At 38.6% G+C, this 18,602-nt stretch overlaps 1 pseudogene; it reads right to left on the bottom strand.

Moving 5' to 3' along the window:
- LOC103049175 (E3 ubiquitin-protein ligase Hakai pseudogene) overlaps positions 1-18,300 on the bottom strand; it is a 132,183-nt pseudogene extending 113,883 nt beyond the window's left edge.
- Positions 18,301-18,602: the final 302 nt, after the last annotated feature.

Here is an 18,602-nt window from a genome sequence, read left to right as displayed (position 1 = left end):
GTTCAACAAGTTTGACAGCAACTGGTGAGTTTCCTTCTTAGAGAAATAAAATTTTAACTAGAAATTTAAGAACTTTAAAAAATGTTTTTGGAAATAAATAGCAAAAGGGTGATTAAACATTGATTTTAGAAAATTGTAAATGGAGTAAGGGTTCAGATAAATTTGACTTAAGATTTTGTAATTAATTATAAAGAATCCTTCCTGCAGGAAAATGCTTTTGTTTTGAATTCTTTTTAAAAAACATAATAAGATTTTAAAAATTGGACACTAGAAGGAACTGAAGGTTACAATTAAAGGAGAAGAACACATAAAGTTGACTTACAATTAGAGAATGAAGCAAAATATTCTAACATTGAATACCAGTGGAGGTGGCTTATGGGGTGATTGACCTTGTCCTCCCCCCCCCCCCCCACGTCATCTTGAATGTTTTAGTATTCATGTACAGGGTTTGTTTGTTTAGATTTAATTTTTAATGGATTATTTATTTAACTATTTATGGGGGGACTTTTAATTGTTGATGGGGTTTCTGATTTTAATTGTGAGCCACCCAGAGTCACCTGCTGGGGGGAGATGGGCGGCATACAAATTTAAAAATAAATAAATAAACAAATAAACATATGAAAGGATATTTTTGAAAAATGGAATCAAAGGTTATTAATAGGGTCAACAGAGACATTGGCCTCTATGGAGAGACTGTGTTACAAGCATGATATGGAAAAAGATGCTACACTGGACATACAAAAGAAACTGCTGATGTCTTAATAATTTAAAGGGATATACAAATAACAAACCAAGAGAGTAACTTGGATACTTTTCCTATATTGGATTTACAAAAGAGGCTTGTTAAAGCTGTGAAGAATTTTGTAAGACGGGACAAAGAAAAAATGAAAAGAAATCAAGTTTTAGGACATTATTTAAAGGGATTAAAGATCAAGATTGTTAAAAGTAAAAGGATCAAATATAAGATTGGCTTATTTGATCAAGGTTAAAATGATATGTTGTTATCTGTAGTAACCCTTAATAGATTTTTGCTGACACAAGGGCTGAAATGACAATGCTTTATGGGTTTGTTTATAGGTAAGAGATGGGATATAGGAAGAAGAGATCATTTGTTATATTTTAAGAAGAGGTGATAAGTTACTAAAATTGTTTATACTTGTGATAAAGGTGGGAAGTCACTTCTTTATATATATTATCTTCTTCTTCTTCTTACTTCTCTTTCTCTTTTTTTCTTTTTCTTTCTTTTCTGCACTTTCTGCTTTCTTTTTATTCTTCTATTTTTTTAAAGTTTGTCTTAGTTTTTACAATTATAATTATAATCTTTAATAAAATTACTATTAAAAAAAAAAACCTCCAGAGATGACAAACCACAACTTCCATAGGCAGATTGTTCCACTTCTACACAGAACTTAACAATATGTTTTTCCATATATTTAAATGAAATCTATGTAGTTTCTATGATCATGGAAAATAGTTCTTGATCATCTACCCTTTACACAGCTATCGTATCTCCCATAAATCTACCTTTGTTAACATTGTACATCCCCAGTTCCTTCAACCTACCTTTATAAGGCATGTCTTCAAGTCTATTTCATCCTTATTTTTATTTATTTATTTATATATCAAATTTGCCACCACCCATCTCATTGAACGACTTGTTGCTCTTCGAACCCTACTAGTCTCTCAATATCCTTGTGTGGTACCCAGAATCATGCAAAGTACTCTAGGTGTGGCTTTACCAGTACTGAAGAGAGAGGAATGACTGCACATGCCTTTGATACAATGCTTCTTCTAAGGCAGCCCAGAACTGTATTAACCTTTTAGCACTATTGACTCATATTCAGCTTGTTGTCAATGATGGTACTTGATTCCTTCTCTGATGTAGTATTGCCAAGTCATGAATCCCCCATATGCATTTTCTATGCAAGAACATGTATGCTCTACAATTTGTTCCATGAAAGTTATATTTTTCCCTGTTAAAGGACAACTTGTTCCTCTTAGCCCAGTCTTCCAACCTCTCCAAATTAGACTGCTATTTCATTCTGTCATCCTGGGTATAGCCAACCTCCTAATTTTGTCTCATCCACAAATTTGATAAGGAAACTATCAATCCTATCATCCAGCTCATTAAGAGAAATGTTGAATAATACTGACCCCAAGCCTGATTTTTGCTGTCAGGCACATTTAAAAATATAGCAGCAGATGCAATGCAATTAGCACACTGAACTTTGAATATTTGCTAGAGCAGGTAACTCCTAGCTGAGATCTAAAATTGTACAGTGAGGATGCCAGACGGAATTTCCTGGAAGGCCATTCCAATCCCTTGTAGCTACTATTACATTATTATGGGTTGCAGCATCTACAGGAGACTCCTTTCAGTGAGGGAGAATGAGACCCCTCACTTCAACATGTTTGCCACCTTTTTTCTTTATTTTTTATGTTTGATTGATTTTATTATAATTTCTTTGATTGTTGTGAGTTGTCCAGAATTGTTGAAAATTGGGTGGCATCCACATTTAATAAATTATTATTATTAATTACAGTTAAAATTCTCATTCTAAACTCAGTAATGTAAATCATGTTTTTTCCCCCACAACTGAATCTTTTAAAGGAGAGGAATTCTCCAAAGATGCATATTTGAATATGAAAGACCATACTACAGAAATAGAATTCATTAATGTAAAACTAATTATTTATTTCAGTTTGATTTTTTTATTTTAAAAAAAAGAGTACTGTTCATTATGAAATAGATCTCTAAGCAGCATCATTAGACTAGCTCTATTTATAAATTCTCTCTATGCCCCGATTATGTAGAAAAGTAACTTTAAGAAGGATAAAGCTCCTTTTTAATAAATCAAACTTTTTATTAGCACATATTTAAAAGAAGGAAAACTCTTTCAAATGTCTTTTTTAAGATAATTAGCAGGACATTAGAGCCAGTGGACTAGAGTTACTGGTAAAAAAATATCTGTGAAGTCCTCAGTAGGAAAGTAACAACGCATAGGTGAGTGAATTAAAAAAAAAAAAGAATGAACGAGCATTTCTCTATATTTGTGAACCTGTTTTGATTGCTGGAATGCTTTTGGGTGAAGTTGTTCTATATTCTACTCTGTTTTATGATTATTTATTTTTTAGTGTTTTGTCATTTTAATTGTGCAGTGCCCTGAGTTGTTTTTGAGAGAGTAGCTATATAAATTGCCTAAATAAATAAATAATCTACATAAAAATAGCTATATATGTTTGTGGAAAGGATGCAAGTAAATAATACTCTGATATTTTGCCTATTTCTGCTGCTAATCTATAAGCATATGTCCCAGACAACTTAACACTCATCATTTACGTTTAAGAAAAACTTGAAAACCATATATAAATTCTCCTCTCGTCCCTATGGGTGGTATGTATCTTCCTCAATCTAGGACCCTACTGGAGGCCTGGGAGTTTTAGGTTTCTGCACAGTGTCCTAGCTGTTCTCTTCTGGACAGAGAGCACTGATGTTGCTCCTGGGATCTGTTGGAGCCATTCTCTCAGCTTAGGAGTCACAGAGCTAAGTGCTCCTACCACCACCGGGACCACTTTGGCCTTTACTTTCCAAATCCTCTCTAGTTCTTCCTTCAGACCCTGGTACTTCTCCAGCTTCTCATAATCTTTCTTCCTGATGTTGCTGTTACTTGGCACTGCTACATGCATCACCACCACTGTCTTTTGGTCCTTGTCTACTATCACAATGTCTGGCTGATTGGCCAGTACCTGCCTGTCCATCTGGATCTAGAAGTTCCACAGGATTTTAGCCCTGTTATTCTCCACGATCTTTTGTGGAATCTCCCATCTGGACTTGGAAGGGTCTAGCCCATATACTGTGCAGATGTTCCTGCACAGAATGCCAGCTACTTGGTTGTGCTGTTCAGTGTATGCTGTTCCTGCCTGCATCCCACACCGTGCCACTATGTGTTGGACTGTCTCTGAGGCCTCTTTGCACAATCAGCACCTTGGATCCTGTCTAGTGTGGTAGACCCCTGCTTCTATGGATCTGGTGCTTAGTGCCTGTTTTTGTGCTGCTATGATCAGTGCCTCAGTGCTGCCCTTTAGTCCAGCCCTTTCCAGCCACTGGTAGGATTTCCCAATGTCAGCCACCTCAGCTATCTGTACATCCCATGCACGAGCTTGCCTTTTCATGGAACTTCCTCCAGTTGAACTTCCTCCCATGTCTGCTGCTGCCTCAGGAATTCTCTCAGCATCTCATCACTGGGTGCCAACTTTCTGATGTACTCCTGGATGCTCTGGGTTTCATCCAGGACAGTGGCTTTGACACTCACCAGACCCCACCCACCCTCCTTCTGGCTGGTATAGTTTCTGGGTGTTGGACTTGGGGTAGAAACCTCCATAAATTGTGGAGCTTCCAGGTCTTCACATCAGCAGCCTCCATATCCTCCTTTGGCCAGCTCACTATACTGGCAGGGTAACTGATGACTGGAAGGGCATACATGTTGATGGCATGGATCTTGTTTTTCCCATTGAGCTGTCTCTTCAGGACCTGTCTTATCCTTTGGTGGTACTTGGATATTGCTGTCTTCCTTGCCTCCTCATTGTGGTTCCCATGTGACTGTGGGATATCAAGGTATTTATAGCTGGTCTCTATGTCTGCTATGTGGCCCACTGGTAGTTCCACCAGTGGGGCAAAAAAGTATTTAGTCAGCCACCAATTGTGCATGTTCTCCCACTTAAAAAGATGAGACAGGCCTGTAATTTTCATCATAGGTATACCTCAACTATGAGAGACAAAATGGGGAAAAAATCCAGAAAATCACACTGTCTGATTTTTAAAGAATTTATTTGCAAATCATGGTGGAAAATAAGTATTTGGTCACCTACAAACAAGCAAGATGTCTGGCTCTCACAGACCTGTAACTACTTTAAGAGGCTCCTCTGTCCTCCACTCGTTACCTGTAGTAATGGCACCTGTTTGACCTTGTTATCAGTATAAAAGACACCTGTCCACAACCTCAAACAGTCACACTCCAAACTCCACTATGGCCAAGACCAAAGAGCTGTCGAAGGACACCAGAAACAAAATTGTAGACCTGCACCAGGCTGGGAAGACTGAATCTGCAATAGGCAAGCAGCTTGGTGTGAAGAAATCAACTGTGGGAGCAATAATTAGAAAATGGAAGACATACAAGACCACTGATGATCTCCCTCGGTCTGGGGCTCCATGCAAGATCTCACCCCGTGGGGTCAAAATGATCACAAGAACGGTGAGCAAAAATCCCAGAACCACATGAGGGGACCTAGTGAATGGCCTGCAGAGAGCTGGGACCAAAAGTAACAAAGGCTACCATCAGTAACACACTACGCTGCCAGGGACTCAAATCCTGCAGTGCCAGACGTGTCCCCCTGCTTAAGCCAGTACATATCCGGGCCCGTCTGAAGTTTGCTAGAGAGCATTTGGATGATCCAGAAGAGGATTGGGAGAATGTCATATGGTCAGATGAAACCAAAGTAGAACGTTTTGGTCTACTCAACTCGTCGTGTTTGGACGAGAGAGAATGCTGAGTTGCATCCAAAGAACACCATACGTACTGTGAAGCATGGGGGTGGAAACATCATGCTTTGGGGCTGTTTTTCTGCAAAGGGACCAGGACGACTGATCCGTGTAAAGGAAAGAATGAATGGGGCCATGTATCGTGAGATTTTGAGTGAACACCTCCTTCCATCAGCAAGGGCATTGAAGATGAAACGTGGCTGGGTCTTTCAGCATGACAATGATCCCAAACACACCGCCCAGGCAATGAAGGAGTGGGTTCGTAAGAAGCATTTCAAGGTCCTGGAATGGCCTAGCCAGTCTCCAGATCTCAACCCCATGGAAAACCTTTGGAGGGAGTTGAAAGTCTGCGTTGCCCAGTGACAGCCCCAAAACATCACTGCTCTAGAGGAGATCTGCATGGAGGAATGGGCCAAAATACCAGCAACAGTGTGTGAAAACCTTGTGAAGACTTACAGAAAATGTTTGACCTCTGTCATTGCCAACAAAGGATATATAACAAAGTATTGAGATGAACTTTTGATATTGACCAAATACTTATTTTCCACTATGATTTGCAAATAAATTCTTTAAAAATCAGACAATGTGATTTTCTGGATTTTTTCCCCCATTTTGTCTCTCAGAGTTGAGGTATACCTATGATGAAAATTACAGGCCTCTCTCATCTTTTTAAGTGGGAGAACTTGCACAATTGGTGGCTGACTAAATACTTTTTTGCCCCACTGTACCTTCCCTCTCTTTACTACCATCCAGGCACACTTCTCCAGTCTGAATGACATCCCAATGTCCTCAGTGTAAATCCTTGTCAGGTGGATCAGTGAGTCGATATCTTGTTCACTCTTAGCATACAGCTTGATGTCATCCATGTAGAGGAGGTGGCTGATGGTAGTTTCACTCTTGAACTGGTACCAGTATCCAGTCGTTGTGATTATGTGGCTGAGGGGGTTCAAGCCTATGTAGAACAGCAGTGGGGACAGTATACCTTGGTATGTGCCACACTTGATGGTCACTTGTGCAAACTGTCTTGAGTTGATTTCCTGTATTGTCTTACACAGTCCCATCTTGAGGAAGGTCCTCAGTGTCCTGTTGACTCTGTATAGCACCAGGCATTCACAGATCCATGTGTGTGGCATTGAGTTGTAGGCTTTCCTGTAGTCAATTCAGGCTGTGCTCAGATTGGTCTGCTATGACCAACTGGTGTTTTAAGCCTCTGGTGTTGTTCCCAATGATCTTATGAGCTGTGGTCATGCAGTGGCCCATATGGTTCTGTAGCTTGATGGCTATGATGCCTGGTAGGTCATTCCATGTTGTGCGGAGGCATGTTATTGGCCAGTAGTTGAACAGTGCTGTTCCCTTGTGGGGGTCTTTCATGATCAGCACTGTCCTTCCTTGTGTTAGGCCATCTGGGTGGGAGCCTGCTGCTAGCAGCTGGTTCATCTGTGCTGCTAGGTGTTCACGCACTGCTGTTAGTTTCTTTAGCCAGTAGGTATGGATCATGTCTATGCCAGTTGCTGTTCAGCTTTTTATGTTCTTGACCTACTGTTGGATGTCTGCTACTATGATGGTGACTGGGTCCTGTTCTGGGAGATTGCTGTGGTCTGCTTTCAGGTCCTGCAGCCACTTTGCACTGGTGTTATGTGTCCTCTTTTCTCCCATATGTTCTTCCAATACTCTTCAGTTTCTGCTGTTAGTGGCTCTGTTGTTACTATGTTGTTGCTGGAGTACACCTTGGATGGTTCATTGGAGAACAGGGCATTTATCTTCTTGGCCTCTGCTTCTCTAGTGTATCTCCTTAGCCTGGCAGCCAGTGCTGTGAGCCTTTGTTTAGCAGTCTCTAGGGCTTCAGAAGGAGTTAGGCCCATGTATTTTTTCAGTAGCTGGCTCTTATTCTTAATCTTCACACTCTTCTGCAGTTTCACCAGCTGACTAACTTCTCCCCAAGTTGCCTTGATCTTAGCTTCCAACCTCATTTTCTGGGGGAGGGGGGTATGTACTGCTGTTCTTCTTGATCATGTAGCCAAGCATCTCCAGGATTACAGTGGCTGTAGCGTATACCAGTTCATTGATTTGAGTTATGGTGGTAGTAGGGATTGTTGTGAGGGTCCCATTGGCATTTTCTAGCATACTATCTGATAGTACTTCTCCATTAAGCATTGGTAATCGTTCTTGAGGGTTTACCATAGCTAGTTTATTCATGATCTTATGACTCATATCAGCTGCTGTGCTCTGTAATGAAGAAGGTTTTAGTGATGTTCCAGCTTCTGGTGTTGGTTGCACATCCAGTGGATCTTCTGGGTCTTCTTGCGTCTGAGATACAGTATAATGCAGAGTTGGTGTATCTCAAATTGTGAGAGCAGCATCCTCTTCACTATGTTGAACTGTTGGGTAATTAGCTGTTTCTCAGTTAGTGTAGATGTAGGTCTTCTGTACATCCATAGTTCCCTCATACGTTTCATGTATTCCCTCTCATTAGGTCTACTGTTATAGTAGCATTCCATCAATTCCAGGTTCTTTTGTCTTGTCCATGTATGGTTTTATATATATAAAACTGATTGCAATATGGGAGACTTTCGTGAGCAATTTGTTCTTTACAGTTGAGTCATTATCAGTGATATGAATCCCAGAATTGGCTGTGATGGCTGCCAATTAGTACCCAATAGTCTACATGCTCTCCTAAAGAGACTCTAAAGGAGAATGTTTTTTGAATCCTAAGAAAATATCCCTCATTATGATAGGACATAAAAAAGGGTAGAAAACTAAAATGACCTTGAGTGGCAAGCACATTTTATACATAGTCCACTCCTTTGTACCATAACAAAGCTAGCCAATAGTTTGGGGCAACAGAGGTTACTACACATTAAGAGTTAAAAAAAAATATTGAAAGTTGAATGAAATTTGTTAGACAGGCAAGAAAACTGATATATTGAGTTAAGATTCCCAGAGTTAAGATTATATTTCTATCTAACATCTATCTGTCTATCTATCTATGTATCTATCATCTCCAACTGCATGGAGTAAACTGTCTTTCTGTAGTTGAGAGTGAAAATATAGAAGTACTATGCAATTACTATGAAGAAAAGCCTTCATGAGCACCATCTTCATCATCAGATGTGCAAAGTATTATCCTGAAAGAAGAGTAAATACATATATGCATACACACACACACACACACATACATACATACATACATACATATATTCCTTTCTTAACTATAGGTATGTACTGTATGTATATGAATACGTGTATGTGTATACTATATATTTATTTATTTTTATTTATTTATCATATTTATATAGCCGCCCATCTTACACAAAGTGACTCTGGGCAGCATACAACAATTAAAAAGAATAAATACATAAAAAAATACAAATAAAAAACTATAAAAGTACACAGGAGGGGTATATGGGCTACAAATGACACTAATCTTGTGCAAGAACACCTGTCTACTTAAGGATGTCACAAAACCATATCTAGTAAGTTTAATATACAATATAGAAGCAAAGAGATTCTGCCAGACACAAATCTTAGCAAGATCCTCTTGATTATACATCCTATTTTATCTGTTTCCTGTCAGTGTTGATTTTAATAGAATGGCCAGGACTTATGAACATTACATCCTTGTAGGTGGTGTGGAAATAAATAGCTAGTTATTCATCTTGTGTAAAATGCTCCTTCTGCCCCAGGTCTGCAGTAGCTGGGGGCCAATGTGACATTGATACAGACAACAGATGTATTTGAATTGAAGATATTTAAATGTATAGAAAGATGAAACTAGACCCCTATGTCTTGTGAGCTGTCTACTACGATAAGGAAGAACAACCTTAGACTTCCATGAGGCATATATAAAAATTATAAAAATGAGAAAAGCTGAAATCATCACTGTCATCATCTGTGATTTCAGTGACGCTTATCACTTTCTATTAAAAAAAACTTAGACAAATTGTTTTTTCATAGGCACACCATGTTCTACATACTGTATACGTAAAAGGAAAACAACAAAAAATGTTTTGATTTCTAGATTACTATTTTGTATTGTTTACCCAGAATGCAGTTCAATGTTTGAGGTGAACTGCCAAACATTGAACTAACAAAGCAAAAAGATTAAAGTATATATCATATATTGTATCACTAATGGTAATTACAATAGGGAACCATACGTTCTTTGATATAAGTTCATAAAATGCTTACAGAATGAAACCAGAATGAAACAAAATTAAATACAGGCAGATGGAACTTATGACATATACATTTTGTTCCTTACCACCGTTAAGAATAATGTTAATGTAGTTCTCTCCTAACTTTTTGCAGTGTGAACATTTAATTTACTGCAGTTCTAGCTGCAAAACAGATTTATATCTAGAAATGATGTGGTGAAGGATTTGAAAGAGTAGCAATTAATCATGTTGTTGTTTAGTCGTTAAGTCGTGTCCGACTCTCCGTGACCCCATGAACCATACTGCGCCAGGCCTTCCGGTCCTTCACTGCCTCCCTGAGTTTGCTCAGTTTCATGCTCATTGCTTCAGTGATGCTATCTAACCATCTCATCCTCTGCCGTCCTCTTCTCCTTTTGCCTTCAATCTTTCCCAGCATCAGGGTCTTTTCCAAAGAGTCCTCTCTTCGCATTAGGTGACCAAAGTATCTGAGCTTGAGCTTCATTATCGATCCTTCCAATGAGCAATCAGGGTTGATTTCCTTTAAGATTGACTGGTTTGACCTCCTAGCAGTCCAGGGGACTCTCAAGAGTCTTCTCCAGCACCACAGTTCAAAGGCATCAATTCTTCGGCGCTCCGCCTTCTTTATGGTCCAGCTCTCACAGCCATACATTACTACTGGAAAAACCATAGCTTTGATTATATGGATCTTTGTCGGCAAGGTGACGTCTCTGCTTTTTAATATGCTATCTAGGCTTGCCATAGCTTTCCTCCCAAGGAGCAAGCGTCTTTTAATTTCATGGCTGCAGTCTCCATCTGCGGTGATCTTGGAGCCCAAATAAATGAAGTCTGTTACTGCTTCCATTTCTACCCCTTCTATTTGCCAGAATTGATGGGTCCAGATGCCATGATCTTAGTTTTTTTAATGTTGAGTTTCAAACCAGCTTTCGCACTCTCCTCTTTCACCCTCATCAAGAGGCTCTTTAGTTCTTCTTCACTTTCTGCCATTAGGGTGGTATCGTCTGCATATCTGAGGTTGTTGATGATTCTCCTGCAATCTTAATTCCGGCTTGTGATTCTTCCAGCCTGGCATTTCTCATGATGTACTCTGCATATAGGTTAAATAAGCAGGGTGACAGTATACAGCCTTGTCGTACACCTTTCCCTATTTTGAACCAATCGGTTGTTCCGTGACTGGTTCTAACTGTTGCTTCTTGGCCTGCATACAGATTTCTCAGGAGACAGGTAAGGTGGTCTGGTACTCCCATCTCTTTAAGAATTTGCCACAGTTTGTTGTGATCCACACAATCAAAGGCTTTTGCATAGTCAATGAAGCAGAAGTAGATATTTTTCTGGAACTCTCGTGCTTTCTCCATGATCCAGCGAATGTTGGCGATTTGATCTCTAGTTCCTCTGCCTCTTCGAAACCCAGCTTGTACATCCGGTAGTTCTCGGTTCATGTATTGCTGAAGCCTAGCTTGTAGGATTTTGAGCATAACCTTGCTAGCATGTGAAATGAGTGCAATTGTGCGATAGTTTGAGCATTCTTTGGCATTGCCCTTCTTTGGAATTGGAACGTAAACTGACCTTTTCCAATCCCGTGGCCACTGTTGCGTTTTCCAAACTTGCTGGCATATTGAGTGCAGCACTTTAACACCATCGTCTTTTAGTATTTTAAATAACTCAGCTGGAATACTGTCATCTCCACTAGCTTTGTTGTTAGCAATGCTTCCTAAGGCCCACTTGACTTCACTCTCTAGGATGTCTGGCTCAAGGTCAGCGATCACACCAGCGTGGACATCAGGGACATTAAGATCTTTCTTGTATAGTTCTTCTGTGTATTCTTGCCACCTCTTCTTAATCTCTTCTGCTTCTGTTAGGTCCCTGCCTTTTTTGTCCTTTATCATGCCCATCTTTGCACTAAACGTTCCTTTCATATCTCCAATTTTCTTGAAGAGATCTCTAGTCTTCCCCATTCTATTGTTTTCCTCAATTTCTTTGCATTGTTCATTTAAGAAGGCTTTCTTATCTCTCCTTGCTATTCTCTGGAAATCTGCATTCAGTTGCTTATATCTTTCCCTTTCACCCTTGCTTTTCGCATTCCTTCTTTCCACAGCTATTTGTAAAGCCTCATCAGACAGCCATTTTGCTTTCTTGCATTTCTTTTTCTTTGGGATGGTTTTAGTTGCTGCCTCCTGTACAATGTTACGGACCTCCGTCCATAGTTCTTCAGGCACTCTGTCTACCAAATCTAATCCTCTAAATCTATTCATCACCTTCACTGTGTACTCACAAGGAATATGATCTAAGTCATACCTGAGTGGTCTAGTGGTTTTCCCTACATTCTTCAATTTAAGCCTAAATTTTGCAGTAAGAAGCTCATGATCTGAGCCACAGTCAGCTCCTGGTCTTGTTTTTGCTGTCTGTATAGAGCTTCTCCATCTTTGGCTGCAAAGTATGTAATCAATCTGGTTTCGGTTTTGACCATCTGGTGATGTCCATGTGTAGAGTCGTCTCTTGTGTTGTTGGAAAAGAGTGTTTGCTATGACTAGCTTGTTCTCTTGACAGAACTCTATTAGCCTTTGCCCTGCTTCATTTTGTACTCCAAGGCCAAACTTGCCTGTTATTCCGATTACTCCTTGACTTCCTACTTTAGCATTCCAATCCCCTATGATGAAAAGGACATCTTTTTGGTGCTAGTTCTAGAAGATGTTGTAGGTCTTCATAGAAGCGGTCAACCTCAGCTTCTTCAGCATCAGTGGTTGGGGCATAGACTTGGATGACTGTGATATTGAATGGTTTGCCTTGGATACGCACTGAGATCATTCTGTCGTTTTTGAGGTTGTACCCCATTACTGCCTTTCCGACTCTCTTATTGACTATGATTGCAACTCCATTTCTTCTAAGGGTTTCTTGCCCACAGTAGTAGATATAATGGTCACCCGAATTAAATTCACCCATTCCCGTCCATTTCAGTTCGCTGATTCCCAAGATGTCGATGTTCAGTCTTGTCATCTCATGCTTGACCACATCCAGCTTGCCTTGGTTCATAGATCTTACATTCCAGGTACCTATACAATATTGTTCTTTGCAGCATCGGACCTTCTTTTCGCTTCCAGATACATCCACAGCTGAACGTCCTTTCGGCTTTGGCCCAGCCGCTTCACTCTTTCTGGAGCTACTTGGAATTGCCCTCCGCTCTTCCCCAGTAGCATATTGGACACCTTCCGACCTGAGGGGCTCATCTTCCGGCGTCATATCTTTTAGCCTTTTAACATTGTCCATGGGGTTTTCTTGGCACGGATACTGGAGTGGGTTGCCATTTCCTTCTCCAGTGGACCACATTTTGTCAGAACTCTCTGTCATGACCTGTCCGTCTTGGGTGGCCCTGCACGGTATAGCTCATGGCTTCACTGAGTTACGCAAGCCCCTTCGCCACGACAAGGCAGTGATTCATGAAGGGGGCAATTAATCATACAATAGCCAAAACCTAAATATATTTAGTGGCATTTTCTGGTCCCAAAGCAGGTAGCTTCTACTTTCAGATAAGTTGTTTTGTTTACAGACCTCCCACTGCACCCAAAGAAGAAAAAGCCAAAAATATTCTAAGGTGCCTTCAGTTACCCTTCAAAAGGGTTACAGACAATTAAAACTACTCTTTGTAGTTTTAGGATTTAGGATTTAGAATGTAGGATTTAAGAGTGGGCAAAAGAGCTTGAATTTGCCTCAGTGAGACACTTCGTGCCTCTGTGAGGTGACAAAATTATTTTTTCAAGTGCTACAAATGTACAGAAGTCTGTTCCAGTTAATGGAACTGCCAAAGTCAGAATAAGTGAAACAAAGCAACATGGGTGATTTGTTTTAGATGTCAAGGGATTTCATTTTCTTCCTAAACCAGGTTCAAAGCTTTGCACAGGCTAGTAAAATTGCTTGCTGATCAACTCAGGGCTAATTTTAATAATCAAAGAGTAGTTTTAATTGCTAAGGATAATAGTTTAAAACCTAAATTATTAAGTTATGATTTGTGTTGTATGTTATCCTAATAGGAGAGCATGCACAAAATATTAAAATAACCTTTCCCTTAAATTATGAGCAATAATTCTTTTTAATTACTATAAATTATCTTATACCTCCTTAGGTATTCAGAAAATAGGTAAACCTGAGGATTTGTTAATCTGCATCTTATACATTTAATCAATGTATTAATCAGTTAAAGGCCAGATGACTAATCAATTAAATATGTTTAATTGTTTGAGGGCCTTAATTAGGATTCAGCTGCTAATATTTCTTTCAAGGTGCTGATGAATATAACATTGAGAAAGGTATAATTATCTACTTAAGGACGTTCTGTCCAATATGCTCTTAAAAGTATGAATAAAAATATGAATATAAAAGCCTTATACGGCATTTCAGTCATGTCATATGAAAGATGAAAGATGGCAGACACAATGTCTGTAACTCATCTCTATTTTCAACTATATCATTGGTGGAAGAAATCTAAAACAGCTTTCTACATATATTCAATTAACATAAGGAGAAGGTTCCATAATCTCTGGAATCACAATAAAGTATTGTTCTTAATTATGTTCAGATTCACATAAATGTAAGTAGAAGAAGCCTTCATAGCTTTCTAAATGTTGAAAAACTAGGAACTGAAATATTTTGAAGATGAATTTTCATTTACTTTAGTATAGTTCTAAAGGAATTACAAAAATAAGGAAGAATACACAGATTTCACTGAATTTGAAAAAAAATAAATAACCAAATTTCAAAACCTTTTTTGAAACTTATTTCCAAGTTCCTCATAAAATGTAATTCAGAAACTGAACAAATTGCAATTTCATGATTAAATGGATACAGAATTGAAATAGGGCAATTGACATGCAAAAATGTGAATATCAATTAAGATAAATATTTAATTCACTGTGAATGTTACACTTAGAAAAAACTAGTATAAGATTAATTGTATATTACTTCAGCATTGATTTATACAATAGCTAAGTCATTTCCTTAAAATTATTGGAAATGCAATAATCAGGTCAGAACATTCTTTTGTGTTTGGTGGCAATATTGTAAAACCGAACAATTTTGGAAGATTATTTATTATAGGATAGAACAAATTTTAAGAGTTGAATTTCCTTCCCAATCAGCCATTTTTCAGACATTACAGCTTATATTCCCACAAAATATAACAAGTTGGCTATGTCCTGTATATGTTACAGCTGCCAGTGTACTTTATGCTTTTCCTTAGAAATCAGATACAACTTATTGGAAACTATTCATGGATTATAATTCTCAAAATGGGTTTGTACCATTTTGAGAATGGTAATTATGTTAAAGCCACATAATAAGGCTTTAACATCTAAGCTTTTGTTTGGTTTGCTAATTAAAGGTAGAATGCCTCTATCGGACAGAAATCTTTGTAATTCTTTAATTTGACTTATGATTCACATTATACTGTCTATTGTAATGTCAGACCTTCAAGGTATAACAGATCAGGAAACAAGCACCACAAGAAGTACTTGAACTCTACTTTATTGATATATGCTATAATAATAAAATCTTGAACAGCTGGGAGTGTTTCTCCTTCTCTCCCTCTTATGGCAAAGACAGTCAAGTGGGGTAATCTTGAGTTTCTTTCTCACACGTTCCTGTTTTCCCTGGCTAAATTCATCTTTCACTAACAGTTGCTGCATATTTTCTTCAGGGTCATTTCTGTACTTCTCTACATGGTTAGTTATGACACTGCATATTGACTTGATTGTCATAATGTTCTGAAATTCTCAATTCATACAAGATACTTTAATATGCAGTACTAATCTAGTGTTACTTTCATCTTTTTATTCAATCTTATAATCCTTCCAAATCTCTTTTCTATTATTGCTTCGTTTTTCTGTCTCCAATGTTAGTGGTTCATGGTAATAGGTTTTAACATGAGATTCTGTTGTAAGGCCACAATTCAACATGGAAAGACAACAACAACAAAACCCTTATGATGTCTACATAAATAAATCCTAAAATCTGAAGGAAGATTTTTTTTTTTATTTTTTATGAAGAAGTAGTAGTCCTACCATTGAAGGGAGTGGCTAATTTCAATTCTCCCTTCTAGCCTCCAGGGAATTTTCCCATATTTTTCATAAGATCTCCTCAGATTGTGATAAGTTCCACTATAAGGTATAGTTGCAGAGGAAATCGACAATAATTTCTTCTAGCACATTCTTCCTCCATTGGGATTGTTGAGAAGGAAGCTCTAAATCCAAATATTTCATCTAATAGCAGGAAACAATATCTGGATTCAATTCACTATATTTTACCTTTATCACAGTAAAATGAAAAAACTTTTTTTTCTAATTGCTTTAATTACAAATAAAATACACAAAGAAATGCATAAACATCAATAGATTTATTTCTTTTGATTAAAAATTTTGTTGGATGAAGCTGTCAGAGTCTGCACACCCAATCCCAAAGTTCAGTAAATCCTCTGGAGTCCAAAGAGTTCCATCAAAGATTTCTTTATTCAGCAGAAGCGTACAGCATCATAGTTTGTTGAGTCTAATTCTACAGAGCAAACCCTTGTCCTTTTAAGCCCAAATTCCCCCCCTTCTAGCTTTTCTTTCCCGCTTGAAACTCTTCGCGCCTTGCCCTGGTTCTCACACCTCAGCCCAAAAAGAAGCAAGCGGTTTAGAATAACATTCACACCATTCCACTATTCACCCATTGATATATACTTAGCAATAAAAGTAAAAGCAATAAAAAAACAATTGAAGGTTCTGGCTTGCATAGATCCTGACATGCCGCCCTCCACCAGAATGAATGTTCTCACATTCAAAAGAGAATCTGGAAAAGAAAAATACATACATCATAATAAACTAGTAAGTTGGTTATTTAGGTTTGTCAGGGTATTTTGAGTGAAACCAGGCAATTAGTTTAGGGGCTTTAACATTAAAACTGTCCACCCATTCATGGTGCATTTTAGGAAAATGTTTCCATTGAATTAAGTATTGCAGTTTGCCTTTATATTTTCTGGAGTCCAAAATGTCTTTGACTTCGAAATGGCTTTGTCCCTCGAAATGATGGGTGTTGGTGGTGTTATGTTTGGATGTCAAGTATCAGATTGCTTAAATGGTTTTAATAAATTCGCATGGAAAACAGGATGAATGTTTCTGTAATGTTTTGGCAAAGTCAGTTTAAATGCCAGTTTATACAGGATTTATAATCTTTTCAATTGGAAAAGGCCCCACATATTTTGGGGCGAGCTTTTTAGATGGTTGGGAGGATTTTAAATTCTTTGTAGAAAGCCACACCAGGTCGCCTACCTTCCAAGGAGGGTTTGCAGTGCGTTTCCTGTCAGCGAATTTTTTGTGTTGGCTTTTTGCTTTTTCTAAAGATTTTACAATTAGGGGCCAAAGGTTTGTAATGTCATTTATCCATTGGTCAGCTGAAAGTTCAGGAAGCTTTTTTAGTGGTAACTCTGGAAAAGGCAGGAAGTCTTGGCCAGAAGCTATTTTGTAGGGTGTGAATCCAGTACTTTGGTGCACCGTGTTGTTATAAGCCACCTCAGCGAAAGGGAGAAGTTCAGCCCAATCATCTTGTTGGTGATTAGTGAAACATCTTAAATATTGTTCCAATAAGGAGTTAATTTTCTCTGTAGATCCGTCTGTTTCTGGATGAAAACTGGAACTCAAAGCTTGAGTTGATCCGATTAATATAAGAAATTCCCTCCAAAATTTGGAGGTGAACTGTGGGCCGTGATCTGAAATTACCCTCTTGGGGGCACCATGGAGGCAGTAGATATGTAATATCTAACAATTTTGCTAACTTTTTAGCATTTGGGATTGATGTACAAGGAATAAAATGCGCTTGTTTAGAAAATAGATCAGTTACAACCCAAACTACTGTGTTATGATTGCTCTCAGGTAAATCAACAATAAAGTCCATAGAAACCTCTTCCCAAGGTTTTTTTGGAGATGCCACTGATTGTAGAAGGCCTAAAGGTTTTCCTCCTCTTTTCTTTGACATTGCACATACAGGACATGTAGAAACATATTCAGAAATGTCCTTTCTCATGGTTGGCCACCAAAATTGTCTACGTAATAAATGTAAAGTTTTTATAAATCCAAAATGTCCAGAGGTTTTATCATCGTGGCCCTTTTCTAGGATTTGCTTATGAAGTGAAACTGGAACATACAATTTGTCTGCCATCCACCAAGCTTGGTGTTCATGAGTTAGTGTATTTTTATTGTCTTGGAACCATTCATCAGAATCTAAGGCAGCATTTAGTTTTTGGAGCCGTTCATTAGTAGGTTTTTGTCTTTGCAGTTTTGACTGGGCTCTGGTCAGGGCTACTGAGCCAGGTTCTGCTTGAGATGGTGCTTTAGGAATTACTGGAGCAACTACCTGTTCTCGTTGGCTGTTATGCTGAGGTTGTCTTGATAATGCATCGGCTAAAAAGTTTTTCCCTCCAGGGAGGAATTTTAAAGTGAACTTGAAACGGCTGAAAAATTGGGCCCAACGTACTTGTTTGGGAGTAGTAAGGGCCTCTAAATTCTTATGGTCCATCCACACCTCGAATGGATGTGATGACCCTTCAAGGAGGTGTCTCCATGTCATCAAGGCCCAACATACCACAAAAGCCTCCTTTTCCCAAATGAGCCACCTTCTTTCTGTTTCAGTAAATTTGCGGGAAATGTAAGCACAGGGCCTGAGTAACCCCCCTTTCTCTTTTTGGAGAAAACAGCTCCAATTGCTACGTCAGAGGCATCGGCTTGAATTACAAAGGGTTTGTCAGGTTCTGGGTGTTTTAAAATAGGCTCTGCTGTAAACAAGGTTTTTAAAGCCTCAAAGGCTTTTTGGCACCCTTCTGTCTATACTAATGGGGCCCCAGGCTTTTGAGCTTTCGCTGTGTCTTTGCC

Source organism: Python bivittatus, unplaced genomic scaffold (assembly GCF_059951505.1).
Source record: "Python bivittatus isolate LINGU-HERP-01145 unplaced genomic scaffold, Pbiv_v1 ctg000340_np1212, whole genome shotgun sequence".
In the NCBI taxonomy this organism is placed as follows: domain Eukaryota; kingdom Metazoa; phylum Chordata; class Lepidosauria; order Squamata; family Pythonidae; genus Python; species Python bivittatus.
This window is presented reverse-complemented; position numbering and strand designations above follow the sequence as displayed.